The 14,087-nt window shown below is 39.0% G+C and overlaps 1 pseudogene; it reads right to left on the bottom strand.

The window, feature by feature from the left end:
- Positions 1 to 9,030: 9,030 nt before the first annotated feature.
- Positions 9,031 to 14,087, bottom strand: part of LOC101661600 — a 12,744-nt pseudogene continuing 7,687 nt past the window's right edge.

Here is a 14,087-nt window from a genome sequence, read left to right as displayed (position 1 = left end):
ACAAGACTTTCTACCCACTTCCTGCATTCGGCATCTTTGCATGTGCTGTGTGAGTCTAAAGAGGAATTTATGAACTAGTATTAGACATATGGGCTAATATAGGACTTATGGACTTGATCTGAGCTGGGATGTTTTCTCAATATACAATTGCTCTTTTATGTAAAGCTCTTTCTTATACACATATGAGTGCCTATGAATTTGTTTCTCTAGTGAACCCACAGATTAACACAGCATTTTTTTCTTTCAATATTTTGAATATATCATTACATCTCCTTTTTGCCTGAATGGTCTTTGTGGGAAAATCTACACTTATCCTGATTGATGGGCCTTTGTAAATAATGTTTCTTTTTTGCTGTGTTTCTTTCAGGATTGTTTCCTTATCATTCATATTAGAAATTTTGATTATTATATGTTGGGGTGATAAACTTTTAAGGTCAATCCTTTGGGGTATTCTGTGGACTTCTTGTATAGTTGTTTTATGCTCTGACATGATTCACACTTAATATTTCATCAACTATTATGTTCACACTTAATATTTCATCAACTATTTCTCAATAGTGCTTATTTCTTCTTTCTTTTCTGGGAAATTTATCCAGCATGTGTTGTTCCTTTTGATGATGTCCTGTAGTATTCTTAGATTATCTTCATTTTGTGTGTGTGTGTGTGTGTTCTTTTTATAACCTGGTCTTCTTGTATTTTGTTCTGGAAAGATTCAGCTTCAAGATCACTGATTCTTGATTCCAATATTTGTTTCTTACTATTTTGTTCTTCCATAATGTTGTCATGGATAATACCAAAATATTATTTTAGTATTTGCCTTTTATATTCTGTTTGAAGATGTTGTATTATTTCTACTTTTTCCTTCATTTTGTCAGATGTTCTCTCAAGGCACATCTGAGTTCTTGAATTATGGCCCGTGTCTCCTCTCTATCTCTATATAATTTTTCCTTCAGTTGCTTAAAATAGCCAGAGACTATTGCTGTAATTCCCCCCTGGGAGGATTGGTGGACCTCTTTATCAATTCCTCCAGGAGCTCCCCCAGCTCTACATGTGTGTGTGATGTAGTTACTTGTGCTGTTTTCTTGTTTCCAAAATGTGTGTGGGTGTGTGGAGATCAACTGCTGCCTCCGAGACATGGTGTTATTATTCATTTGTTTTTTTATGTTTGATCCTGAATGCAGGGTTATCCACACACACCTGCTGCAGGACCTGGGTAGTAAAGGGAGGCCAGGTGATTCTACGTCACCCTAGCCTCAATAGGGGCTAAACTCGGAAAATAAAACAGGCTTCATCAAAATTCTGGTTTTGAGGCTGGTTCTCAAGTTGCCAGGAGGTACCTGACAGTTGTTGATCAAACCAGCGAGTTGAGAGGAGAGAAGTGACAAATCAGAGCAGTCATCAAACCCACCTCCAGTTGTAGGGTTTGTAGGCGTTGATTGCAATTACTATTTGGACATAGACCTGTGAGCAGGCAAGTGTTAGTACTTTACATCCTGGACCCTAGGAGAAATACTCACCCACTACTGAGGCAACCTTCTCCCCTAATGCATGCCCTCTTGATTCTGCACCCCCTAGGAGCTGGTCAATCCCCCTGCTACTCAGAAGAAGCTCCACCATAATCCAAACCCCATACAGTCCAGCCAGACAATGGGAGCCAGTTCACAGCAGACCCTAATCTCCTCAATCCAGCTGGTGAGCAAGTCGGGGTCCTCCCAGTTCTGGGGCTCAGGGGCCCTGGGACCCTGTATTCTCCCAGCCAAGTTCTCACTCTTCTTCTCAATTGTGCTGAGGAAGTGAAGTTGAATGGCTGTGGGAGCGGAGGAGAAGGCTTTGTGCTCACCACTGTGTGGAGCCTCTGGTACCTAGGATGAAACGGAATCCGACTACATGGACATGCTGTTTCTGACTCTGTCCTGAGTGTTCAGTGTGGTAAATCTGTTCTGAAATTCAGGTGGGCTATAATCGTCATATTTTGACTTTAGTGGACTTGTTTTAATTTTCTTCAGCTTCAACCTCAACTTACATACTACAATTGATGATCTGTTCCACAGTCAACCCCTGGCCTGATTTTAGCTGCTGATTGTCTCTTCCCATAGACGTAGACAATTTGATTGTTGTGTATTCCATCTGGAGAAGTCCACATGTATAGTCCCCACTTGTGTTGTTGGAAAAGTACTTGCTCTGAACAAATCATTGGTCTTGCAAAGTTCTATCGTGTGGCCTCCAGCTTCATTTTTATCACCAGAACTATATTTTCCAACTGCTATTCCTTCCTCTGTGTCCCATTTTTCCATTCAAATTGCCAATGATTATCAATATATCTTGATTGTATGTTTGATTAGTAGTTGGGCATAAATTTGAAAAATAGTTGTATTGATTTTATTTCCTTGAGGGCAGATAGATATATAATCCTATCACTGATAGTATTATACTTCAAGATAGATCATAACATTTCCTTTCTGATAATAAATGCCCCATTACTCTTGATTGGGTCATTTCCAGCATAGTAAACCATATTTTACAATGATTTTCTGACTTGAAAGAGTCAATACCAGTCTATTTCAGCTCACACATGCCTAGGATATCCATCTATGCATTCCGTTTCATTTTTTACAGCTGCCAAATTCTCTAGATTCATATTTCATGCACTCCAATTTCTTATTATTAATTGATATTTGAAGCTGTTTCTGCTCATTTTGAGTGGTGCTCCATCAGCAAATGTAGATCCCAAAGGCTCCTGTGTCATCATGGTTGACTCTACTTTGCAAAGGCAGCTCCTCCTCAGCCACATTTTGAGTGCCGTATATAGTTAGCAAACTAGAAACATAAAGAAGCGTCTTTGTGTGGTCATAACTATTCCCATGGGCCAAGAAATTGGCTTATACAAATCTTCATTGGGACCCTCGGCCCTTACTCTTTCGCCCAAGACCAACACCACCAACTACATAATTTGGGGGTCAAGTGCCAAATGAAAATGTAAGGCACCTTGTTCAAAAGTTTAAAAATTTAAGAGGGAAATATTAGAGTATTAAACCAAACATGGGACCCTTTCAATGCAGGGCTTGCCTAGTTCATAGAGATCAATCTATCTAGATCAACTCCTTGATAATTGGGTCAATCAAATCAGTCAAAAAATGTTTCCAGGGGGACTGATAACAGAAAAGTGGGTGAAATGAGACAGAGACAGCAGTCAGTGTAAGACATGAAAAAAATTTTAAAATAATAATTTATAAATTATCAAGGGGGCATGGAAAGGGACGGAGAGAAAATGAGGAGCTGATGCCAGGGGCTCAAGTAGAAAGAAAATGTTCTCATAAAGATGATGACATATGTAGAGATGTGTTTGGGGAAAAAAAGGATATATGTATGGCTTGTGATAAGAGCTGTAAGAGTCCCCAATAAAATAAAATAATTTTTTAAATTAAAAAAATGTTTCATGAGTTTTTCACTTGATAAGTTGCTGGAAGGATTTGGCTGTTTGTTTGTTTTTTTATTGAATGGGGTGATTCTATCAGAACCAAAAAGCAAAACAAAACAAAACCCAAGGCTGACACATCTACAGAAAATTTTGGAGAGATATAAAAGGCAATATAAAATATTGAAAGATAACATCTGTTATCTTTGAAAAACCTAAAGGCAAAATTACGGAATTAAACAATAATTTCAGTAGTAATCATCACTGACTACACTGAAGAAACTAAAAAGTTGTGCTTACCAAACAGCCACTATTCTCACCCATTTGACAGATGGCAAAACTGAACCTTACGGAAAGTAAGTGGCCCAGATAACATACTCAGTCAGCAACAGAATGGGTTCTCAATTACAGAGCTCAGCCAGTAGCAGAATAGGGATGCAAATTCAGGCCTGTATCGAGAACCTCGTACTTCACTTCCATATGATTCTGATATTATACTCTTAACCCTACCTTCTACAAATGCTAGAATCTATATTTGGGAAACTATCTTACTCTTATCCTGGACATTCTCACAATTCACATGCCTTTATATTGGGTGTCATACTTTCAAAGACCTAAAGTTTCTGAATACATCTCAAATTTCATGCCATGCCCAAAACTTGGAGCTCAATGAACTTGAAGATCCTCTATTTTCATCTAATGCCAAGGAGTGTTTTCCCTCCTCTATGTAAATTGTAGGTTGTTTTCCTCTTTCTTAACTGAATGTCAAGTCTCAATCAAAATGAATTTTTTAACATCATTACATAAAATAAATACTAAGGATTTGACAAACAAATCCTAAAAACATAATTCAGATTCCATGTAAGTAGCCAGTCATTTCAGGTGCCTATTTAGTGTTTATCTTGTAAAAATGTTTGCTTTTATCGTATTAAAAAGTTGAAGATAATAGGGCATTGCATTAGATTAGCCACTCTTCTCTCTCTGCCTGAAAACAACATTTAAAGATCTGCTCATAATGCTGGGTATAATAGTCATCCACTCTCACAGCTCTCTCCCAACCCAGGGCAAATTAGGAGAGAAAGAATTAAATTTTCCACATGATTGAAGCCAAAATGCATGTAATTGTGTGAGTATCCTTGATATAAATATATTTACACAACTTCCTCAGTTTTCTACATAGATATCAAAATAAAACGTGAATCATATGATTCTCACACTGCCTATCTTCTATTGCAACTCAGTGTAAAAACAAAAACAATTTTTTTTACAATTGGACCAATAGACAACATCATGATAAATGGAGCAAAGAGTGAAGTTATCAAGGATTTCATTTTACTTAGATCCACAATCAGTGTTAATATAAAAGGTGGAACAACCTAAATATCTATTAACAGATTAATGGATAAATTGAATCTGTGAATACATACAATGGATGGATGTATAAAGAGAAATAAAGTCACAATACATGTGACAACATGAAAAACCCTTGAAGATATTTGTGAAATAAGTTAATTACAAAATGACAAATATTGTATGATCACACCCATGAGTATCAAAAGACAAGAATGGGAAAATATATAGGGACCAGAGTTTCTGAAGCATTATCAGGGTCAGGAGGAAGGAGAAGAGAGGAAGCCATTATTTGGGAAGGAGTGAGTTGCTATTTATGGTGATGGGAAATTGACATTGATTAAGAATAATGGTTGCACAATATATTTAATACAATTGAAACTGTTAGCTAGTCAGAAACATGCAAAGGGAAAAGAGGTGATAAGTGGAAGGAAATTGGCAGGAATGTTAAATACAAAAGAGGTGAAGGCAGGCATCTGTGCATACACCTCCAATACAAAGGAAGGTGAAGGGCGGAATAAAATGCATTTCCTTATCAATGGAAGAGACTAGAGATATTGGTGATAATGAAATGGCTGGTGGAAGAGAGACAAGATGTTCACACAACTCCCCCATGACTGAATAGATTCCTGAGTTTGGGGTCTGAGGCAAGAGCAAAGCCTAAAACCTGGAGTGCTGGGATGCTGGAGTGCCAAAATATACATACCTGACAGGAAGAGGACACTACAGAGGACCAGGCCATAGGACAAGACCCACCAGAAAGTCAGCCTATGGTGGAAAGTGCCGTGACCAGGCTATAAGGTCCAGCTTTATGTTTTCCCAGGCCTTTTAGACTAGCTAAGGGCCCTTTGGACTTCTTCTTCCAAAGTATCCCTCTCCAGTAAACTTACTCTTTCTGTTCTAACTTTTTCTCTGACTCTTGCCTGAAATCTGTCCCTCACCTATAACCTCTCCTGAGTGCTGGACAAGAATGGAGGCATGGCGAAGTTTGAAACGCTGAATCTCCTCTCAGTAACAGTACCACTAAGCTATAGACCTGGATCTTGGCTGAAAGCAGATAATACCAGAAAGATTTTTTTGTTTTTTTATAGCTTCTTGTAGACTATGCCACGGTATGTGCATGGCATGTGTAGATCATGACAAACTTGGATAGCCTTGGATCATGGATAGCCTTGAGAAAATGGGAATTTGTTGGGAGCCGGCCCTAGCAGACATTCTCAAGGTCCTTCAAACAGTGACCGGCCCTAGTGGAAAATTACTGGCAGGTGGTTATGCCTTAAAAGATATCTTAGTCACCAAAGCTTCCTTGTTCTATGAAAATGTCTGAGACAGCTTGCAGTTTGTGTTACCCTCCGTCTCCCCCCGAAGTGTTCTTTGACTATTGTGCAGCTGTAACTGCTCTGCAGCTACGTGACCTTGGTTGGTTATCTTCCCCTCTCTTCACCCATTGGTTGAAATACTAAGCACTCATTGGACTACAAACATACCATATTGAGGATATGATGGATAGCCGATTGGTTAACATTCTTATGCTTCATTATAATAATACATGTTGGATTGGATACTGTGCAGCACACCTTATTAGAATATGCACCTCCCAGTTCCTCTTTATATTCCCCTAACTTTGCCCAAATAAACGAGCTTGATCAGCATTTGTCTTGCTCCACGTCTCCGTGACTTTCTTTCCATCCAGGTTCGTCTTTCCCCCCAGGGTCCTGCTCGTGCGTCCTGCTGGCCGGGACGCATCAGGAATTACAGAACATTTTGTTGTGCTCATGTGTAACTTTGTACAAGGATCAAGAATCTATTGTATGAATGGAACAAGGGAATACTGCATGGTTTAAAATCAGGAAAGGTGTATGTCAGGGTTGTATCCTCTTACCATACTTATTCAATCTGTAGGCTGAGCAAACAATCAAAGAAGCTGGTTTATATGAAGAACTTGGCATCAGGTTTGGAGGAAGACATATTAACAACCTGTGATACTCAGAGGACACAACCTTGCTTGCTGAAAGTGAGGAGGACCGGAAGCGCTTGCTGATGAAGATCAAGGCCCGCAGCCTTCGGTTGGATTCCAACTCAATGTAAAGAAGACCAAAATCCTCACAACTACACCAATAGATAACATCATGATAAATGTAGAAAAAGTTGAAGTTATCAAGGATTTTGTCTTGTTTGAAGCCACAATCAATGCTGAAGGAAGCAGCGGTCAAAGACATATTGCATTCAGTAAATCCACTGCAGAGACCTCTTTAGAGTATTGGAAAGCAAGGATGTTACTTTGAGGACTGAGGTGTGCCTGGCCCCAGCAGTGGTATTTTTCCATTGCCTCATATGCATGCGAGAGTTGGACGCTGAATAAGGAATACTGAAAAAGAATGGATACACTTGAACTGTGGTGCTGGAGAAGAATATTGAAAGTACCATAGGCTGCTAAAAGTACAAACCAATTTGTATTGGAAGAAGTAAGGCCAGAGTGCTCCTTGAAGGCAACGATGGCAAGACTTCGTGTTACATACATAAGACATGGTTTCAGGAAAAAGCAGTTCCTGGAGAAGGACATCATGTTCGGTGAAATAGAAGGCCTTCCAGATGGATTGGCACCATGGCCACGATAATGGACTCACACAGAAATAATTGTGAGGGTCAGGCAATGCTTCATTCTGTTGTCCTATGGTCAGAACTGACACTAACCATGATATACCTGGAAAAGGTTCAACTAGTAAATGTCAGGCTACATGTCTTACAACAAAAACAACTAAAAAGCACCTGCTTATGCATAACCAAACAGCTCCTAGGATTTGGTTACTTGGTTTGCAGGCTTAGTGTCATTGTTGCATGGGAAATTCCAGTGAATTGTCCCAGTTGGTTGTGAAGTGAAAGCCTAAGACTAGCCATGCAAGGTACAACAACTGAACGCAATTCCCTGGAGAAGGCGAATCTGGTTTGGAGTAGGAACTAAAATCTCTATAGAGTTGAGAGAAAGGAGACAGAGAATGTGCAGGCAGAGTGAGGGAAAAAAAGGCCTGGCTTCAGGAAGCTTTGTGAGTGGCAGGATGTCTGGAATGGTGATTACAACAACCCACAATGATCTAAATCTTAAACCTCCAGGCATCAGACCTCTAGGCTGATTATAAACTCCAAAGCCAGCAAACTCAACTCTTTTTGTTGACTTACTGCATGCTGACTGCCCTATCCATGGCTTGTGCAAGACCCAGTGGTGGGGAGAGCATGACCACGTTTAAGACTGGACCTCAGAAATATGACCAAACATGGGATTGGTCCATTCTATAACCTGGAGATAAAAAGAGGACAAGTACCCCACATCTGTTAAAAGCCTCAAGGTACAGTTCATTCAGTGGCAACTCACTGGAGTGCCCATCTACTGCTTTCCTTTGCTTTCCAAATAAACTTTGATTTCTGCCTGCCCCTGCGTCCATGTTTCCTATGTTAGTCTGGGTGGACTAGAGAAAAAAATCCAGAGAAACTCATGTGTCTTTAAGAGAGAGTTTTATATAAAGTTAAGTGTACATTAAGAAAGCACCCCAACCCAGTGTTGTCCAAGCCCACAAGTCCAACATTAGCCTTTCAACACCGATCTATAAAGTCCTCCTCAATCTCACAAAACACATGCAGTGATGCCGACTACAGGAGGAAAGCCAAATCAGTGAGCCTGTAAGCATCTCAGTGCTAGCAGGGGTCTCCTCACGGCTGCTCCAACAACCAGGGCTGTATCGGGGTAAGTCCATGTGGCTTCTCCTCAGGGATGTCTTGTAGGAAGTGAGCCTTGCCAGCTGAATCAGGGAACTGGCTAAGGCAGCTGCACACTGGTCCAACCATCACATAACAACCATCACAAACCATCACAAAGCAACCTGGTCCAACCTGAGAACTAGAAAGGCGAGGCTCACCAAGCCATTTAGCTCTCTGTCCTTCAATCAATCCCACATGTGTTTATTGGCCAGGTTGGCACAATAAACCTTAACTATCTCACCTCCTTTGCCTTAAACCAGAAAAACCGGATGGTACCCAGTTACCATTACTAAGAATTTTGATCAAAGATATTATAAAGTATTTTATCAAATTCATGCTGTATTTGTGACATTGTTCTATTAAGAGACTTTATTAGTATTTCTAAATAATAAATGATGGGAAACTAAAGCATAAAAAGAAGCATGTCAGTGATAATAAGGCAAACACCCTTAAATATTCTTATTACCTTTATACAGCCAATGCATAACCTTTGAGCAAAACTGATTTCCTTATTAAGCAAACATTTTTTCATGAGCTTCCTTCTCTTTATCTTTCTGTGTCTTTATCTTTTGCTTGACTTTCAGCAATTCTTCCCAGATAGCTTTATCTTCTGGAGCTATTTCCTGAGCTTGATCATATTCTTTTAATCCTTGTCACCCTAAGCTCTGCAATACTGTGACTTGATATTTGATGTATCTAGTTCAAACGCTTCCAAACAGCTGTCAACTTCTCTCTGCCAATTGAATATATTTCGTTTACAAGCCTCAATATTTAGCAGAGGTTGTAGCTTGGATCCATCTGCTTTCTCAATAATCGGCTTTGAACTTCCCACATACCTTAAAATGTTTGCATACTTCTTTATGACTCTCGCAAAAAAGGATTTCCAGGGTTTTTTTCCCCTAAGTCTTCTGTTAGCAATAAAATTTTATCTACATATTTTAAATCTATCTCAGCATCCTCAGGAAAATCCAGATGACTGTCACCAGAGCCATCTTTTTGGAATATTCCCCAATCTTCTCCTTCTTTCAGTTCTCTGCATTCTGTAATAATGCTTGATTTGTCAGGTTTTTCAACTTTCATTTCCATATTTTCCAGCTCCCTGGCTATACCCATTCCTTGAATTACTTGAATAAAGAGTACATGTTTAACATCCAAATGAGGAGCTGGAACTGTTGGGCAAAGAACTTAGAACCATTTGTGTTGGGTCCTGCATTTGCCATGTGCAGTTGACCTTCCTGACCATGCTAGCTCCCTTCCCATGACCACATCAAAGAAGACTTGGGGAGTGCTGGTGTTGGAGGGCTTAGTTTGGATGGAAGCTTGTGTCATCTTGATTTATATGTGCATTTCCCGGATGGTATAAAAGATTCTGAATCAAAATGAGGGAAAATGTGGAACCAAGCTTTAATTTCCCGAGTCCAGAGTTTCTCAAGCCTTAAAACTATTACCCTAAGTGTTAAACTTTCACTATCCCTCCAAGACCTCTTTAAACTAAAGAATTGTTTGCCTTAAGTGTTGTGCTCTTTAAAGAATTCCCTGCATGTGATCAAATTGACAATAGCTACTCAAAAGGTTAGATAAGAAGCTTCAGGAGTTTATGTCAATGGTGGGGAAATGTGTTGTTAAAGCATGGCAAGAAAATACCCCAACCTAAAGAACATAACCAATGTTGCTGAACATATGTGTACAAATTGTTGAATGAGATGTGTTTCTTGGTGTATGTTTATACCCCAGAGAGAGAGAGAAATAACTTTTTTTTTAAGCCATAATACTTACTTTTAAAATGTTATCAATTCTTTATAAGAAGACTTGAGAATTTTGTCTTAACTTAATGGGCAAAGGATTTAAAGCCTCTGCACTGACTGAATAAAGTAAAAGTTAACTAAATCATTTATAATTTTTATTTTTATTCAGTTATCAAAAGAAAGACTTTTTATTGGACCAATACTTACTACTGTAAGTACTCAGAATCGCCCCACTGCCGTCAAGTCGATTCCAACTCATGATGAGTCTACCAGGATTTCTCCCAAGGAGCTGCTGGTGAGTTTGAACTTCCAAACTTGTTGTTTCCAGTCCAATGCTTAACCTACAGCTCTACTGGAGCTCAGTATTGATAATAGGACAATTAAAAGTTAAACTTCCACAAGGGAAAAAATACTATGCTCATTTATTCTCATTTAACAACAAAAAATGAAACTTGCAATCAAATTTTTTTCCTGATATCAAGCCTAAAATCACCAGAATCGTCCTCTAAAGTTGTGCCATTGTAACAATTAAAAACAAACCATTGGCAATAATCTTGACTGATCTGGAAGACCTTTTATTAACTCCAAGAACTACTGAGATACAAACATTATTTTATATTCTTTATCGATCCAATCCATGTGACCAGAACTAGAGCCTTGTGTTTCTTGTGCTTTGCTCTTTCTCTGACTTCTTCTGCCTCACTGTAAATATTATCAGGAAGCCTATACTGTTTGACTTAACGGTGGTGTTATCCGAATTTGAGAATGATAGTGTGCTGAGCAGAGAATCCTGAAAGTTTATATAGGAAGAAAGGTGTCTTCCCATAATGTAGAACGTGCTTAAAAATAGAAGTCCAAGTTACAAGTGTCATTCTGGACCTACTTTCAGGAAAGGACTCTTTAGGGGTTACTATCAGTCATTAGGAATCATTATCCTATGGTTCAAATGATATAACAGAATGGAGGATTCTTCTCAGTTCTGAAGATTGAAGTCACCTCTGATTATTTTCAAAGCCTAAATGAGAACTGAAAAGACATCTAATACATATAAATCCTTCATATTTCTTTGAACATTTAAATCCATGTGTATCGTAAGAACTGTTAAAATCCAGATGCTTATAAAAATTAATTTACACTTTACACTTCAGAATGTATGGTCAAGTCCTTCCTTAAAAATCTTTTAATATCTTTGTTTACTTTTGAATTCATCTAGTTTTTGAGAATTAATGTCAAATAATGTGAAATAATAACCCTGCTGTCATATTCAATTAATATCCTCTCCACAAAAGACTTGTAATGCTGCAAAAATATAGGAACGAACATATGGACACCCTCTGGAGCAAAGAAACATCACTCACAAGAATGACTTAAATGAATTTTATTTTAAAGCTAACCCTAACCCTACCTTTTCCATTTTTTTTGGGGGGGGGTCATCATTAATTTAATATGTGTTTTATTTTTAAAGGCTTTGTGAATTTATGAGGAACTCTGGTGGTGTTGCAGCTACTCGTTGAGCTGCTAAGTGCGAGGTCAGCAGTTCGAAATCACCAGCCACTCCATAGGAGAAAGGCGGGTCTTTCTACTGTTGTAAAGAGTTACAGTCTCAGAAATTCACAAGGAAGTTCTACCCTATCCTGTAGGTCGAATTGAGTTGGTATCGACTCACTGACAGTGAGTTCTGAGTTGAGTATTTATGGGTTTCTTTTTATTAAACTTCAGCAATATGTGAAGATTGTACTTCTGCTTCAAACTCTGACAACCTGAGGGAGAAAAAGGATTTCCTCTCCTGGCAGCACTCACTAATGAGTTTAGATTTAACTCTTCCTTGAGTTTTTTCCTGAAGATTATTGGTTTTTACTGCTTAAGTGCTTTGTGTCACCAGTGGTAACTAACCGAGGAGGAAATCAGTAATAAGTGGCTTTGCCTTGACAAAGGCCATTTACCTGTCAAAGAGCCGCCAGGCAAAGCTGAAGTTCAATGTGACTGCACACAACTGAGATCCAAGGGTGGGCTTCAGATGCAGCAGGCTTTGTAGGTCCTAGAGTTGAACAATGGCCCAGCGTAGGAAAAGGTTTCTACACCCATTTCCAGGTCTGTTGGCATCACTCAAGGCCTGGTCACCTAAAACTGACATGGGTGACTGGACTTGGCATAAAACTCTACTTAAATGCAGTAATGGTGGTGACTGACCAGTAATTAATACTCACAGATCTGGTCATCAAATCATCAAAGCAGCTACAGATACTGGTGGCCATTTGAGGGCTATCATACCTCATTAGTAGCCAGCGGAAGCCGATCCCTCTGGTGCTGTTGAATGTTTCAGTAAATTCGGAAATAGCACTAACAATCTTAATGGGTGCTTTATCATGGATTCTATATTTTTCACAAATCCAGTATATGGTACATATGCATTATCTGCAGGGCAATAACATCATGTACTATGTGGCTTTAATCCATCACAAATTGTTGATGGAGAATGGACAAAGAAAAGGAAGAAAACAACTATAATTATAGCAATGCTAAAAAGACATTGTAATCTAAGGCATTGGTCCTACTATCATAGATACAGTGATATCTTGATTGTCGAACTCAATTCACTCCAAATTCATGTTCCAACACTGAAAAATTCAAGAACTGAGTGGGTTTTTTTCCCATAAGAGATAATGAAAAACCAAATAATTGGTGCTGAGGTCCTGAAATTACTTACAAATTCATTTTTGCAGGACTTTCACACAAAGTTAACTGCCCACGCTTGTGGAAACACACCCTAAACATCTAAATACAGATACAGTACAATAAATATAAAATCACAATACAGTAAATAAAATTCACTTATGTTTTATTGTTAAAATCCCGTCGTTTTTAGGAATGGTACACTAACATGGGCTTCACTTTAAAATCCCTGCTGGCATTCCCACATAACAACAGAATGAGCCCATCTTTCATAGGCTTGTGGCCTGGCAATGCCTTTTCCTCGTCAGCAAGGAAAGTCCTATTGGGCTTTTGACTTTTTCTGTCTTTTTTTTTTCCCAAAAGAGTCCACTTTCATCAAAGTTGAACATTTGCTGGGGAAGGGAATCCTCAGCCTCCAGATGTTCGGCAAATTCGGTCACGAATTGATGGGCTTCCTCTTTATTCACGCTCCCCGCTCTCCGTGCATAACTACACCGGGCTTGCCAGTTCTCTGCTTGAACTTTTCAAACCAGCTGACTGTGAACACTTCAGGCTGCTCAGTGCTCAGTCCCACAACATTTTTCATGAAATCACTACACAGGCTTTTAGCCTTCTCGCCTATCACTGTTTCAGATTCACAATCGCCATCGAGTTGTTTCTGATTTCTTCAAATCAACAGGAACTTTTCAACCTCTTCAATGGTCTGGGCTCCTTGTTTGGTGGCTAACGATTTCAGACCTTTCCCTCCATTAGCTGCTTTGATGAGAGTGTCGACTAAGCCTGGTACATTCAGCCGCCAAATCAGACAAACAGCAACCTGATTCAAATATTACGATGATTTCTTTCTTTAACTCTTATCGTGGTTCTCACAGCTTTACTGCTGGTATCACTAACTTTTTTTGGAACCATGGTAATGATATTTTATGCAAATAAAGCACACAGAAAGGCGAGGAGGGTGTAAGAAGTCTGGGAGGGCTTGGTCAAGGACAATGTAACCAAGAGGAATTACTGAAACCCAAATGAAGGCTGAGCATGATACTGGGATAAAAGAAAAGTAAAAGGAAGCAGAGGAAAAACTAGGAGGCAAAGGGCTTTTATAAAGGTCTAAATACAGGTATGTACATATGTAAATATATTTATATATGATGATG

This window comes from Echinops telfairi, unplaced genomic scaffold, assembly GCF_000313985.2.
Source record: "Echinops telfairi isolate 266 unplaced genomic scaffold, ASM31398v2 ScPeMD7_5592;HRSCAF=6446, whole genome shotgun sequence".
Lineage (NCBI taxonomy): Eukaryota > Metazoa > Chordata > Mammalia > Afrosoricida > Tenrecidae > Echinops > Echinops telfairi.
The sequence above is the reverse complement of the archived record's forward strand: the minus strand, read 5'-3'. Positions and strand labels throughout refer to the sequence as shown.